The 15,759-nt window shown below is 37.8% G+C and overlaps 1 protein-coding gene across 4 annotated transcripts in view; it reads right to left on the reverse strand.

Moving 5' to 3' along the window:
• Nucleotides 1-15,759, reverse strand: part of si:zfos-464b6.2 — a 39,257-nt gene that overhangs the window by 20,212 nt on the left and 3,286 nt on the right. The window contains exon 2 of one of the 4 annotated variants that reach the window (XM_042414043.1): nt 8,333-8,539. The exons of the other annotated variants lie outside the window; for them this stretch is intronic. The gene's annotated coding sequence lies outside the window, so the exon portion shown is untranslated. The remainder of the gene's footprint in view (nt 1-8,332; nt 8,540-15,759) is intronic. 4 annotated transcript variants of the gene reach the window in all.

The raw sequence follows: 15,759 nt of genomic DNA on the forward strand, positions 1-15,759 counted from the left end.
TTAGCAGAGAGTAGTAAATAAAAATATATAAAGCATTGTGACTCATTAACGCTGACTGTCTTCTCTTCCACACTCAGTATCTTACACGCAGTATTTACCTATGTATGTGCATTATCCAAAACATCAAATAATCTGAATGTTTTGCTCCCTGCTAGTTGTGCTGTTAAAATAGCTTATGTCATGTTATCAATTTGTGTGAATCTAAATCACCTTAGCTACCGAATGTTATCCAGTCAGACTATCTATTACGCCAAGCCTAGTGTTAGCTCATTAAGTCAATTTCACATACACAATGCAAACTTTGCCATATATAGTATATATAAAGCTCGTTTTGGTAGATTTCTCATATATCAATAGATAGGCTATAGGCTATGGCTGGGGTCGGCAACCTATGGCATGTGTCCCCGCTGTGGCATGTGAGGCCATTAACACGGGCATGCGTTTTATATCAAATATAGCCTAATGGTGAACTAAATGAACAATTTGATTTAAAATAATACTGAAATAATTAATTAGTCTAAAAATACATCATTGTTTTTGATAGCAAGCGAGCGCACTTCATCATACTTCTCCTGATTTATAAGCACATAGTGGCACAATAAAGCAATATTTATTGATTGATTCAATCACTTTACATGGTATGTTCACTACATTTAAATAATTCATAGGACACTAAAATTATTGCAGAATTATTTAATATATCGATGGCCAAAGCGCAAAACCTCCTCTCTGCAGAATTTTCCAATTGGCGAATTTCACTTTCGATGATGAGAACAAGGAAGGCTGCTCATATTCAATCTGTCTGCAAGATAATCCCGCCCTACGTCGTGACAGAAAAGTCACACAACAAAACAAAAACACAACGCAGAGTCCCTGGATGTGTAGAGAGGCTACAGCACGAGTGTGTTACACAATCACTTTCATTTTTAGTGAAAAAGGAAGCAAATACACTGAATTAAGGAATTTCCCACTTAAGGAGTTCTGACCCTAGTATACAACAATGTAGTAACTATTACATTTACTACATCTTTTTACCTGAAAACAAACTTAATTTTATTTTTAATTTAAATTTAATTATTAACTTAATTTAGAGCATTGTTTTGTAGAACCTCTTCCAACTTGCACCAAGTACAAGAGCTCCTATCTGCACTTTGCAAGGCATTAATATCTAGTCGGTATTGTTAACACATAATATAATAATATAGTCCAAAAACAGTGTATTATATATTGGGTATCCTTAACAAATAGCATTCTGCAAGAAAACAACTTTTTTTTAGTTTTCTCAAAAAAGTGCATTTTTCAGATAGGAGGTTTTGCTCTTCAGCCATCGATATATCATTGATAAAATCACACTAAACAGCTGTGACAGCTGATAGTTCTGTAGCTTTCGTATTCTGGAGGTCTAACGAATGTATTTCCTTCCTCATAAAGCTTGCAGTCTTCTTCTCTGCCTTTGTTGGCACCTTACAGCCAGCTGTAGATCAGTGGAATAGTTTGAAAGTCATCAGTGTGTACAGTTCATGTGCATCCACAAAACCAGAACCCACTAATTTAAAAAACTGCTCTGTATTACTACCAGAAGTTAGAAACTCCACACGTACCTTTAGTGTGAACATGCTTTCGGGAAAGTAGAAGATGTTGCACTACCTGCAGGTGCAACAAAGCCTAGTGTTGACATAGCTGTGGTGCGCCACCCATGGCGTGACATTTGAAAGTTAAATTAACAATATGTAAACAAAATTCTGGAAAAGGTCAGAAAAGCTCCGGTTCTGGTTTCTGTGCTGCTGTTTATCTGTTTATTGTGTTTCACAACTTCTTGACAGTCTTTCTCTAAAAAAAAAAACAACTGATTTTAGACCTGGCAGGATATTTTGGCTTTAAACAAAGCCTTGACTACAACATCGATTTAAGAACTCGAACACAGTCCTGATGAAGACATGACTGTAAAAATAATGAGTAAATAATAAATAAGTAATTATTAGGATGTCTTCCCTGAAGGCTAAACTTTCATTGTTGCTCATAAAGTCAGAAATATTTATTGTTATAGACAAATACATAATAATATTTGAAACTAAGTTTTCAGGGACTTTGAGTAAATTCTGTCATTCAATTTCACAGTTTCTCTCTGTAAATTGCATCTGAGGCATTAATTAGTTAACAGTGAGCTGAGTGGTAAAAACTGTACTTTCAATACAAACACTCCTGGGTTACTTTCAAGGAGTGCAACACTGCTGACTAATCACTACAGATATGTAGGTGATGGTGGAAGGTGGAGGACCACACATGATAGTAAAGATATTTCTAATATCGCAATACCAAGAGTAAACATTGATTACATGCCGGAGCTGCAGATTCTATGAGTACTGGTGGAGCTCTCAAAGGGTTATCGAAATGGGTGTTTTAAATTTGATACACCCATTTCGATAACCCGCCCAGTATGATATAAAGTGTTTATCTATTTACACATCTAGCAGACACAAAGCAACATTTGCAGAACTGCGGCTTACGGTCGGCACAGTCCGTACGGGGTGTTGCCTTTCATGCTCCGGAAACACACTCTACCTTGCATTATCCCAGGTTTTTGTTCAAGACTATTGATCAATTGGTACATCCAGAATCGCCAAATGTTCTTGCTGAATGTGATATTTTTTTTTAAACCTAATTCACAGAGAAAGTGGAGTCTATCAGGGTCAATGTTATGCCTTGTATGACATTCACTGATGTGAATCCCCCATAACAAGACACCCTGAGCCACTTCATCCCGATTTCTCTTACTGAAATGTTCAATATAGTATCTGACATGAAGGTGTGCTCTTGTCTATTGGATATAACGCTAACAAAGTTCTTAATTAATATAATTGACACATCCCTGGTTGCTCTTAATTTTTATCCTGTTTTATGGGTTTTCCTATTTTTAATTATGGTCAGGTTGGCTTTTTAATGTTGTTTGTTTAGCACTTCTTTCTCTTTCTTTCTTTTTATTCTTTCATTGCTGTGTGTTTTTATGTAATTCTATGTGAAGCACTGAAAGGTGCTATATAAATAAAGATTTCATTATTATTGAGAGGAGAGAAAGATTAAAAACTTTCTCAGGCAAAGTGCTGAAGAGGGGAGTAAGCACACCACACACAAGAAGTCTGTATGCACTGTGTGAAAAGTGTTAAGATGAACTCGTCGATGATATGTAAAGTGCTAGAGCAAATATGGTTTTGAGGTCAAACTGCTTGTTGACATAGACGACTGCAGCTGGCAACCCCCTTCCTTCAACATCTGTTTCACATATACAAATGAATCCACAAATGTTTCCATATCACTTTACACGTATTTATGTGGTACAACTATTGGCATTTGCAAAAACTATATAATTTTATGTGATATTAAAATAAGTATTTACAGAGTAAGTTATGCATATTTGCAAATTGCTCTCTGCAAACAGACAGGAAGCGATCCAGAAATGTGCAAAACCATCCAGAAATGTGTAAATGATTAAGCTTGCTAATACCTTTTAGCTGGGCCAGCTACCTCACAACAGACAAATCTCTCCCCAGAGTGCTACGGATTAGTAGGGCAAGTATTTTTTTCCTGCTTTGACCTCCCTATCATTACAGTACATTTTCAAATCCAGGCTATAGTTAACGTTTGGGCGTCTTATTGGATAAGTTAATCAAAGCCATCTAAAGAGGTTAACATTTTCATCTAAAGTTAACTGTAATTCATTGTCTGGTCACTGTGTAAGAAGTTAGAAATATGTGTAATTGTGACTAAAATTCAGTGTCCTGGGTGACAAATATTAAAAGCTTCTTCACGGTGTAATGCACTGCAATAAGTGTTACCATTCAAAAGCATATTTTCTTTGGTTATTCATTTAGTTAGTGTGACTAGCTCAGGGAGAGGTTCACTCATTGCTATACTTGTAGTCAGTTTGTGGCGTTGTTTTGAATTGCTCTGGACAGACTCGCCAAAAATTGAACTTCATGTCCACTGGTTTCACAGCAGTGACCTACGTGTGGCAATTATGAGTGTGCTTCCTCCATGTATTCCTCAGAAACAAGAAATACTCAAACACTTCTACAAACTTGTCAAATTTGGCTTCCAGTCCTCGTCAGCTACACATCCTGTCACAAAAAATTGGTCATAATGCTTTTAACACACTAAATCTATCTTTAAACATCAGGTCTTTGGCAGGAAAAACATTCTTAATCAATGATTTTATTGTCAAACACAATCTTGATTTTATGTTTTTTTTTAAATTGAACCTTGGTTAAACCGCCGAGGGGGTGGAGTTGCCATTTTGTTTAATTATTCCCTCCAATGCAAGCAGATATCTTATTGAAATTTTGCTTCTTTTGAATATGTGGCTCTTCAGCTGAATTCCTCCTCTTGAGCTATATTCCTAAATATTTACAGGTCACCTAAATACTGTGCAATATTTTCTGATGACTTTAATGAATTGCTGTCTATAATCTGTATTGTCTTTGACTGTGTAGTTATTGTCAGTGATTTTAACATCCACGTTGACAACCCAACAGGACAACGGGACTGTTTACTTTAAGACTGTTGTTTCTGTGCACACAAATGATCATACAAAGGTAACCGCCAATTAAATAAATAAACTCATCTTGCCTCAGGGACTTTCCCGCGACACAGCGTTCATAAGCTTAAGTAAAGTTGTGGTGCAATACTGAGCAAACTTTGAAATTTGAAGTTCAGTTCTTACTGTACACAGGTGCTGAGTTACAAACATGGGAGTGAATGGGTCTCCATTGACATTAATGCATTATATAATTCATACACTATACATCTCATCTTAATGGGTCATTTTAATGAGCTTAAGTAGAGTTGATTAGTGTGCAATAGTGAGTATTTTGAAATTTGAATGGACTTTCATGTTTAAGCCTTTTATGACCAAGTGTTTCCTCTCACATGTCTGTCAGGAGCTGTAGGGGAATATTTGTTTGTCCGGATGCTGATGGTTCTCAGCAATGAGCTGAAATTTTACAGATGAAGTTATGTAAAACTGTGATGAGGTTCATGATATCAGTACACTGAGATGGCTGGTAGATACCAACCTGCGTAGCTCATTCTTTTTAATTTGCACATAACACCATTTGGGGTTGGTTTCTCAATGATAGACTTTGACTATAGAGCAAACTAATAGTCACACTTAAGAGAGACGTCTAAATTCATCATTTGCACAAAGCCGTCTTGTTCTTGACTATTTCAAGTAGGAGTAATTTGCCATGGATTTCTGTGTAAATTAAGACCTTTCTCAAACTAAATAACAAGGCTGATTGCATGACTATGTCAAACCACTCAGAGCTGAGCTGCTGTGACTTTGTACTGTGGCAGACCTCAGACCCTCTTCCGGGTTACTGCGCTCTCTTACTGCACACTCTTTTCCTCCTCATTGCTTACCTCACAACAATGTTAGCAAACTATGAGCCATGATGTCCTGGTTTTTTGTCATGTGGTGCCACTGGTCAGAGGTTATCACTGATTGTTACCACAGAAACAGTGGGCAGGTGTCACTGATTGTCACCATGGAGACATGGGTCTTAGTTCTGAGTTAGCCTTGGGGTAGGGTGGCTAACTTTTTAGGCTTAAAAAGTATTCATTTTTGAGAAAGTGTCTAACTGACATTAGACTGATCTAAGAGCGAAATCAAGACTGGTCTAACACAAGTAGAACAAGTAACTTTGGAGTGTTAATGGAAAAAAGTATATCAACAGATTAATTGATAATGAAAATAAATCTTAGTTGTGGACTTTCCTCCCAAAGTTGTAACAATTCATGGGCATTAGCTCCTGCCACGAGTCCTTTGGTTGAAGATATCCCAGCAACCCTTTGTAGAAGGGTTAGTCTCGCCTTCACCTCATTTTTACCTGCCTAGCCCCGCATAGTCACTTTTACCTAGCTGCTCACGGCCACTTATGTCACTTCCCTTTTTTTCGTTAGTACGTTGCTTTCCACATAAGGGAAACGCCAACAGCACAATCAGATCCCATTCAATTGCCATCTGAGCGTTTTATAAATACCCATTGAATACACACACAGAGAGAAGTGTGTGGCAGAGTGCTATAGTCCCTGGTGATCAGCTGGCAGACAGGGAGTTCGGTCTTTCTGTTCGAGGTGCAGGCAACCCCAGCTTTTGAACTACCCAGATCCGTGTGAGACAGTAGATTGTACTCGAAGCCACGTCTCTGTTTAATGTCTTTACACTTATCTGTGTGTTGACCTGTATAGACTAGGTGGTCTTGGGGGGAGCCCAGGTTAAGGTGGGATTAGCCTTACCCTCCAGTTGGGCAGGTCACACCTTCGACTTCTCAGACAGAAATGGGATACGTCCACTGGGATATCCAACACCAGGACCCATAGCACAAGCTGCTGTCCATGCATACCATCTTTTGTCAAAAATGTTGACTATGTCTCCTGCCGTAACTCATCGTAATTAATGATGTCTTATTAACAACCAGTGTCATGACAAAATAAGGCATTCCATTTTTTTCCTTCGTAATATATTGTGTATGTCAAAGTGTATGGAAATGTATCTATAATTTTAGAAATTTATAGCCAGAGAAATCCATATTTTTGTACAAGGTTTTCTTTGTGGGTACAGATAAAGGTTAGCCAAGAACTAATTCAGATACAGCCTATATTTGAACCAAATAGCTACAAAATGATCCTTATCTGATCTGGAGCTGACTGGGTGCCAGCCCAGATACGAAAGGACGCCAGCCCAGGTCCATTTTTCATGATCCGGGCCAGAGCCTCCATAGGTTTTGGGCCGGATCCAGTACAGAAATTATTCAGATCTGGCCCACCTTTGGGCCAAATGACTTTGGGCCCTTCAACCGTCCTGTCAACTAACTCATTAAAAACAAACTTATCAGAAAAATGAGCACTTGGACATAATCAGCGTGATAAGAACTACCTAAAATGACAGAAACCATCTTTGGGAAAATTTGGGACATGTACTTTGATTTTTTTTTAGTTTGGTTCATGTCCCATCCACTAACATGGAGAGGGGGTGAGATTTATGACCCATACTGCAGCCAGCCACCAGGGAGCAATCAACATGTTTTGGCTAGACATTTACTAACTGTGGTTAGACATTTACTAACTGTGATGGAAATTTACTGAGCTGCTGAAGTTGTGCACTGAGAAGTTTAGTATCTGTTCATGACGCATGTTTTCAATTCTACTTCTTCAAGCCTAGCCAAAAGAGAAGAGTGTCCTTGCAATGGAACATGATGTGGCGAGACAGTCCTGAGGCAGCGAGATTAGGGGGTTGGAAGAACATTCTGTATGTTTCATTCAAATGTACACTTTGCTTCCTGGATCCGGAATAAATGAAGACAATGGCCAGAGAGTTTTCTTTTTATACATAACTGGTGTGGTTGGTTGAGGTGAAGCTAATTTGAACTATTTATTATTTTTTAACTATATAATAATAATAATAATAATAATAATAATAATAATAATAATAATAATAATAAATATTATGTGATTTTTTAATATAAACACTTAATTTGAATTAGTAATTAGTAACTGTAACTCAAATAAACGTCCCTCTGACGTGTGGTGGAAAAAGAAGTATAAAGGGAACAGAAATATTCAAATACCCAAAATTTAACGCCTGGTTGTACTCCCTGATCTTATCTCATGCACCTGTGCACATTAGGGGTACTGCCCTACGTCAGATTTTTGTTTTTTCTGAAACTTTTTATAGAGGACTATTTTGTGGGAGCAGCAAGTCTGTTTTTAAGTATATTCCAAGTATCATACACCAAATTACAAAATACAGAATTGTATTTCTGGCAGTATGGAGAAGGCTTTGAAACACCATTTATACCTTCATGTTGGGCAATTACATTTACAGATAGTATAACTGAACTAATTAGCTACATAAAACATGAAAATAACTTTTCTACCCTTATCTTAACACAGAACTGACTTATTCTGCGCCCTTATCTCAGTGTGCACAAATTCTGTACTTGTGAAACAATAAACACATACGGAGGTGCGTCCAACCCATATTTCAGACTTTCATGTTTTCATCTGATGGGATTTTAAGAATGTAATTGTCACATCCCTTGTTCGTTTTTGTTGTTGGGCGTTTGATATCCTTGCAGCACATGCAGACACACATTAAGTTAGAACCTACAGTAATACTACACCATATATAATATTGAGTTTACACTGGGAAAAGCCTTGTTTATGTAACTGATAGTCAGCATGCTCAGCTCTGTGGTCTGTTTTTATCTTATTCATTGCCACATAAACTGTTAGTATAACATCACAGCATATAACAACACAGAAATAAGTAACTTACTTAACTTACTTTCCTCATGCAGGCAAACATGTTAAAATCCCATGTCTGGAAAAGTCCACTTTGGATGTTAAAAGCTGAATTACCCTCTAAAAGCAGGAGGCTTTCAGGAAGCAGGCACGTAGCCTTTTGTAGACAAAGCTGATGTGTCTCTGTCTGAACTGTGAACAACTGTGGGCAGTGGAACTCACACTTGTCATCAACTGGCTGCTGGAGGAGGAGTAAGATGCACATTAGAACTATACTATCAAAGTGAAATTGAAACTGTAAATGAGAAAACTGCATGTTCTTTGTTGGCAACATCACGGTTAAAACGGTTTAACAGTCCATTCAAAAGTAGGTAGTAGTAGTGTTGCAACTTGTATTGAGATTTTTCAGAGTTTATAGCAGACATTTTCAGTTGATACAGAACAGCTATATGAGATTAAAATACGTTTTTTATTTTTAGTTTTTTTATCAACATTGTTTTTCACTTCTGCTTTATTTGGATTTGGGTGTTAAACGGCAAGTGTGCAAACATGAGCAGAGTGAGAACAAAAACTCTGCCGGGTACTTTTAACAATGACTGGCCCGCTAAAACCCATCAGTTCTGAAGACACACCACAACAAAAGCCAGAATCAAGCCACAAGAATAATGTAAGAAAACAGATATTAAATGAACTATAATTATTTGTAGACCAATATGTGGAATATGCGGGTTACCCAAACCCTGGTGCAGGACTCCAATGTCAGCAGTGATAGGAAAACAGCCTGAATATTTTCTCTACACACATACATGTGAGTGCGACAGATTGTGTTGTGTGCGCGTATGTGTGTGTGCGCATGTACGTCATGGACATCCTTTGTCCTGCTCTGTACATCAACATCCTGCATGTCTGCAGGATGAGAAAGCGTGCCTGTTTCTCATTGAACCCCTAAATGTAGGGGTTCGGACACGGATATACCCAGACAACTCAAACACTCAAACTTCCCAGCACAGCGCCGGAAAATCTCTCAGCATTGCACTACTGCAAAAAAAAAAAGTATCTCCTAGGCACTAATCTTACCATGCTTTTTAATGTTTTACTCACTACTTTCATTTTTATTTTAATATTTTTATGAATAATATTAAAATTAGTTGTCAGTCTAGGAGGCCCTGGAGCCCCTTGTTTAGGGCTTGGGGGTCAGTGGAAGAGGCCTGTAAAAGTCCAGCCGTAAATTTAGAATGATCAGAAACTTGTGATTTGTGACTTTTGGCAGATAGCACTTCGATCAGACGTATTTCTTATATAAATATAGTGCAAAAAAGGCAAGGCAAGGCAAGTTTATTTGTATAGCACATTTCAACAAGGCAATTCAAAGTGCTTTACATAGAGGATAAAAGGCATCAAAACAGAATATAAAAGCAACACAATTAAAAAGACATAAAACATTTAAAAATTGTTAAATTTGGAAATAAAAATAAGCTAAAAGGGAATAAGACAGATAAAACGAGAATAAAAGTTACAGTGCAGTGTAAAATATCAACCCTCAAATCTGGTTTAATAAAAAGCAGCAAACAGAAAAGTCTTCAGCTGTGTTAAAAGAACTGAGAGTTGCAGCAGACCTGCAGTTTTCTGGGAGTTTGTTCCAGATATGTGGAGCATAAAAACTGAACGCTGCTTCTCCATGTTTAGTTTTTTACTCTGGGGACAGAAAGCAGACCTGTCCCAGACCACCTGAGAGGTCTGGATGGTTCATAATGTAGCAGCAGATCAGAAAGACTTTGATTTTTTGTAACTTTGAAGGTTATTGATTTGATTTGACTAATTTGGACAGCCGAAGACTATTATTCACATAAATGATCAGATGCATTTTTGCACAGGAGGAGGACTGTGGATTTTGTCCACCATCATCTGTACCCTGTACCGCAGTCGAAGGACTTCTGTCACGGGCATGATGATGTCTTCAGACCCGGGCTGTTTTCAGACAGTGCAAGAAGGAGATAAACATCACTTCCTGTAACTATAGCTTTTTACTGTTATCTAATGTTGCATGAAGGAGTTAAATATCATTTCCTGAGTTCACTATATGGTGCAAGAAAACACCCATTAAGTGAACATCATGTCGCTGTATATCAACTGTAGAGCACACCTTGAAAATTTCATGTGAATCAGATGATGTTTGTCATATAAGACTGAGTTGCTCACACCTGTGTCATCAAAACTGTACAAGTTTTGAGCCCGGTCACTTGAATTTCAATTAGTAAATTGAAAAGTCTTGATGAATTTGTGTGTAAAACAAATTAATTTCCTATTTTTCATCATCTATTTTTTGAAAGTAAACACTTTTAACCCACATGATCTGGTCAAAGTTTGGTTGAAATGCGTACTGTCACTGGGCTCTACAGTGTGAGTATTTCACTCGCATTTGCCCCTAAAAATAGATATGTGTGAAGTGGAGAAATAATTTGCAGCTGCAGCATGACCGGAAAGAAGCACAACCAGTTAGCCTCCGCTGGGCTCTCAGCTAGCTGTTGGTTGTTTGGATCCCTGAGCCCTGGTTTGTTATTCAGTTTAAAGTAGGAAGAAGCAGCGGGTCTGTCGGCCAGCTGAGTGAAGTGAAAACTGCAGAGGAAACAGTAGTACCATCAGGGTGAAACAGTCCGCAGAGGAGCTGCTGTGTTCAGCTGCACAGATAGGAAATCCCTCGACTGACAGGATGTACCACTCTGTTTGGAAAAATATTTTACTTTCCTCTTTTTGGTTTATAACAGCGGTTGGCAACCAGCATATTAGGTGCATTACTGCCACCCTCCGCTTCAGACTGTGAACCAATGATTAAATCCTACATGTTAATCCTGTCTGTCTAATAAACTAAAAGAAAAACTGCTGCTCCACCCTCTTGGCAGGTCCATTAAAGTTTTAATGCTGTGCTCTGGAACTCCAGTCTTCCTGCGTTTTTCCCTCATATAGGCTATAGTCTTTCTTGATCATCAGTACAATATATGATTGCATGTGTAATAGTCTCCTCAGCCAAGTGGGGAAAAATATGTGCATATATCAACATCAGCAATTGGCAAAAATGACAGTCAAAAAGTAATCATGTTAAATAATCGTGATCTCAATATTGAACAAGATAATCGTGATTATAAGAGTTTAAATATGTATGTGATAAATTGTAAATATGTATGTAATGAATTGTTTTCTTTAATTAACTGTTACTTGAACATTTTTCAGTGTGCTCCTAAAGTTATATGTGTGCTCCTAATTTTTCATTTAGGAGCACATGTACTCCTTGAAAAAAAAGTAAGCATTGAACACTGCTGTCAGATATGTAGAAACACTAAGTAACTGGGTGTGGCACAGTCCAAGGGCTTCTGTCACAGGCATGTGGATGTTTTCAGACCTGGGCTGACAGGTCTGACTTTACTCACTCCCCCCTTTCTTTCCTCCTTCTCTCTCTCAGTTGGAGAGGAGGATTTTAATAGTGTTCTTGTGAAATATCGTCATAAATCCCAGGACTTTGGCCAAATCTTACATTAAAAATAATATTTTTGTAGGAAAATTCGTCGCAAATCCATTGACTTATAGTTTAGACATCAGAACCATTTGTTTGGCACAAAGTCCATGCCTAGAGATTGCCTCCCCATTGGTTTACATTGTAAGGTGTGATGTGGCACTACAACTTTCAGGACTTATAATATATAACCGTTCAAGTTATTACAAAGTTTTTAACAGCTAATCCCCATTGGTTTACATTGTAAGGTGCGATGTGTGTTCAGCACAGTGTGATAAGTCATGTATTCAAGTTTGAAGCCGATACCATTAACGCCCTCGGAGGAGATAGCGTTTGTTCGGGGTCCAAAATTGGGGAAAAGTCGTACTTTCATGTGTGTATTGCGGACTTCCTGTTGGATTTAGGTCAGGGGTGTCAGCATATGATTTGTAGGTCTTGATGAGATGAATAATTAGGACCTGAGCCCCAAAAGGGCCGAAGACCCTCTTGTATCTGTTCTGTTTCTTTCTTTCTTTCTTTCTTCTTTCTTTATTATCTCGCCACTTCAGACCTAAATTTGACCCCCTAAATATGTTCAAAAACTCACCAAATTTGGCACGCACATCAGGTCTGGTGAAAAATTTGATACGATGTAAAAATTATCCCCCAAAGTGCCAAAATGTGCTCTATAGCGCCACCTATGTAACTAAAATGGCCGCCACGGCCCGTAGGAATGACGTAGAGAGATCAAACCAAAGCTCAATTATTTGTCTCATTAAGACTTACAAATCATGATGTAAATCCACCAGGAAGTTCACAATACACCAATCAAAGTATGGCTTTGTGCCAATTTTGGACCTCGAACAAACGCTATCTCCTCCTAGGGCGTTAATGGTATCGGCTTCAAACTTTAATACATGACTTATCACACTGTGCTGAACACACATCGCACCTTACAATGTAAACCAATGGGGAGGCAACCTATGGGCATGGACTTTGTGCCAAACTGAGGCTTCTGACGTCTTAACTATAAGTCAGACTACTTTCAAACCTGTATCAATGGATTTGCGACGAATTTTCCTACATTTTCTACAAATTCCTACTAAAATGTGATTTTTAATGTAAGATTTGGCCAAAGTCATGGGATTTATGGGGATATTTCACAAGAAGAGTACTCTGAAATCCTTCTCTCCAGCTGAGAGCGAGAGGGAGGGAAGAAAGTGGGGGGATGGGTGTTACGGTTAAACGGAGGTAATTTTTGAAGGATACAGCAGAAAGGTCTATATACATATAGTACATTATATACAAACTTTGTATAAAGTTTGGTGCTATTGTCATTTATTTTACAATAATTATGAGTCTTATATGTATAATTCAGTAGTGGGGATGACCTATGAGGGGAAGGGAAAAAATTTATTAGGGCCCAAGCACCTAGTGGTTCGCTCACACTCCATTCAAATATATTTTTTCTGTGTCCAGCTGCAGTTACTTATTGTCTCTACACACCTGACAGTACACATTTCAACTTTGACCAGGTCATGTGGGTTAAAAGTCTTCACTTTTCTAAAAATAGACTTGATGAAAATTAGGAAGTTAATTTCTTTTACACACAAAAGTTTTCACAAGAGTTTTCAATTTACTAACTGAAATTCAGGTGAATGGGCCCAAAACTTCCTGTCATTCTCACACTGTTGAAATTTGATGTTTTACCATGACAGAGGAAATTGCTATAACTTTATTGTGCATGCTCCAGTCGCACCAAACTTTACATGTTTGTAAAGTCAGACCTGTCAGCCCAGGTCTGGAGACATCTACATGCCCGTGACAGAAGCCCTTGGACTGCATCGCGCCCCGACGTGCGCAAGGGTGCGAAGGCCCGTTCAACGCTGCTTGCAGCTTTAATTTGTGTTAGCTTGTGGTAATGTGATTAAACACAAAATATAAGGAATATACATAATATGAGCAAATATAAATGCAAGTTCTTAAAACTACATTTTGACACAGGGTCTCTCTACAGTATAAGACCACAAAATTAACTAATAATGCAAGATCCAAATTAGTTGATATTGTACTTTAGTGGTGAAAATTCAACAAATTTGCAAGTAATCAAATTACCTAAACCATTTGATATGTACAGTAGTGAACCTGCTTCTTTTTGGGGGCCCTTTGGGGTCCGGGGGCTCGGGGCAGGTGCCTGCTTTGCCTGGTCTTTAGCATTACTTATAGTGATGTAATAACAACAACAAGCTTAAATGAATCCTGTATTGTTCTTATTTTGGTTTAATAGATTATGTTACAAGTTTTTATACAGTAGATTGATTTGCTATGCCAGGAAAAGGTGCTCAATGGTGCATGCATGGCCAGGGGCCGCATGCTGGATGCCTATTCACTCTCCAAGTGCAAACAAATTAATTATCTTGGCAGTTAGCGCTATACGCTGGCCTTTACAGCATTATACATCTCTATTATACTAGAAAGACCTCTCAGAGCACTAACTTGTGTGTATATGTGCATTTGTTTGCCTTTCCCTCTTTGTCATGACCACTCTGCCTCACCCTACATTGTACTGCTGAAACACCTCACGCCAAACCCTTCCACCCCTGCATCCATCAAGATTAGACAGTGGGGACATGATTAACCTTAACGTTTCAGTGGAAGCTAAAACAGATGGATGATGGATCTAATGAGTTAAGTCTGTATTAACCACAAACTTTTTTTTACCAAACAATTAATGTAACGGTCTTTTGCTCTTTTAGTCACTGTGATACAGGATATTGTTGTTATATTTGCACTTCCTTTTAGCCCTCTCTATGAATGATTTATGAACTTAAATTCATTCATTCTGAATTTTACTTAATTTTATGCCCATAGATTTATCAGCAAATGTGTTAAGTCTAGAATATTCACAATTAAGTAGCAAAAAGAATGTTCACCTTCATCTTGAACTTTTAAAGAGTGTGTAAATACTATTCACCTTTACAGAAATAAAAGTTTAGTTTGTATCCTGCTGTGTTTATTGTTACAAAATGTCATGTAACATGTAATAAAAGCATAATGTGTAAATAATAAACAGAATCTCCAAAGTCAAGAGAAGTAAAAGAATAATGGATGATATGTGAAAATGATTTTAGCCACGTCGAAGACCAAAGGTAGGACATGAGACTGCCATGGATACAAAGGTAGTATCCAAGCGTGTGTGTTTTCCCATTGAAGATTATACACACAATCCTTCATTTTCACTCACTTGTGCTGTCTCTGTGCTCTCTGTGTATTTTATATACCAATCCATTAGTGGTCAGGTTGAACTGTTGGGGCATGGGAGGTCAAATTTTCTAAAAGTGACAATGCCTTCTAGTTAACATGTTTGAATTATAAATGTATTTTCTTATTTGTAGGGAACTATAAAGGCAAATAAAGTGGAGATTAATTTATACAGTAATAATGAAATATTGTCACAATTGCCCATTGCCTAAGCACCAGCCCCCTTAGTTACTGTTGCTACACCTGCAGTTTACAATAATAGCAGTGGCAGATTCATAGTGATTTTTTGGGATTTCAAGAATTAGACAAAGGCGGTTCTCATCACTAGTTGGCAACAGTCAATTTTTGTGGTGGTAACGACAACTGTCACTGGTAGATTTTAATAATATAGCTTGCTAGCAACTTAACGTTAGCTCTTTGAGTTGGTTATAAACCTCGTCTCTAGCTGCCTCCTTTTAAAGTGAGAACCTTGTAAAAAGGGTCTTAAATATCCACTTGATGATGATGGCCAAAGGGTTCATGGTAAAACGTCAAAATCCTCACCAGTTGTTGATCCATGTAGAAGACATGGGAATAAAGGAGTAGCATTGTTTTTGTGTTGCAGCTTGTTAGCCCTAATATTATAGTAGTATTATAAGAAAGATTAAAAATGTAATTTCTTTATAACATAACTATGTTTGAATGCTTACTCTAGAAATGACATCAGATAAGCA

This window comes from Thunnus maccoyii, chromosome 6 (assembly GCF_910596095.1).
Source record: "Thunnus maccoyii chromosome 6, fThuMac1.1, whole genome shotgun sequence".
Lineage (NCBI taxonomy): Eukaryota > Metazoa > Chordata > Actinopteri > Scombriformes > Scombridae > Thunnus > Thunnus maccoyii.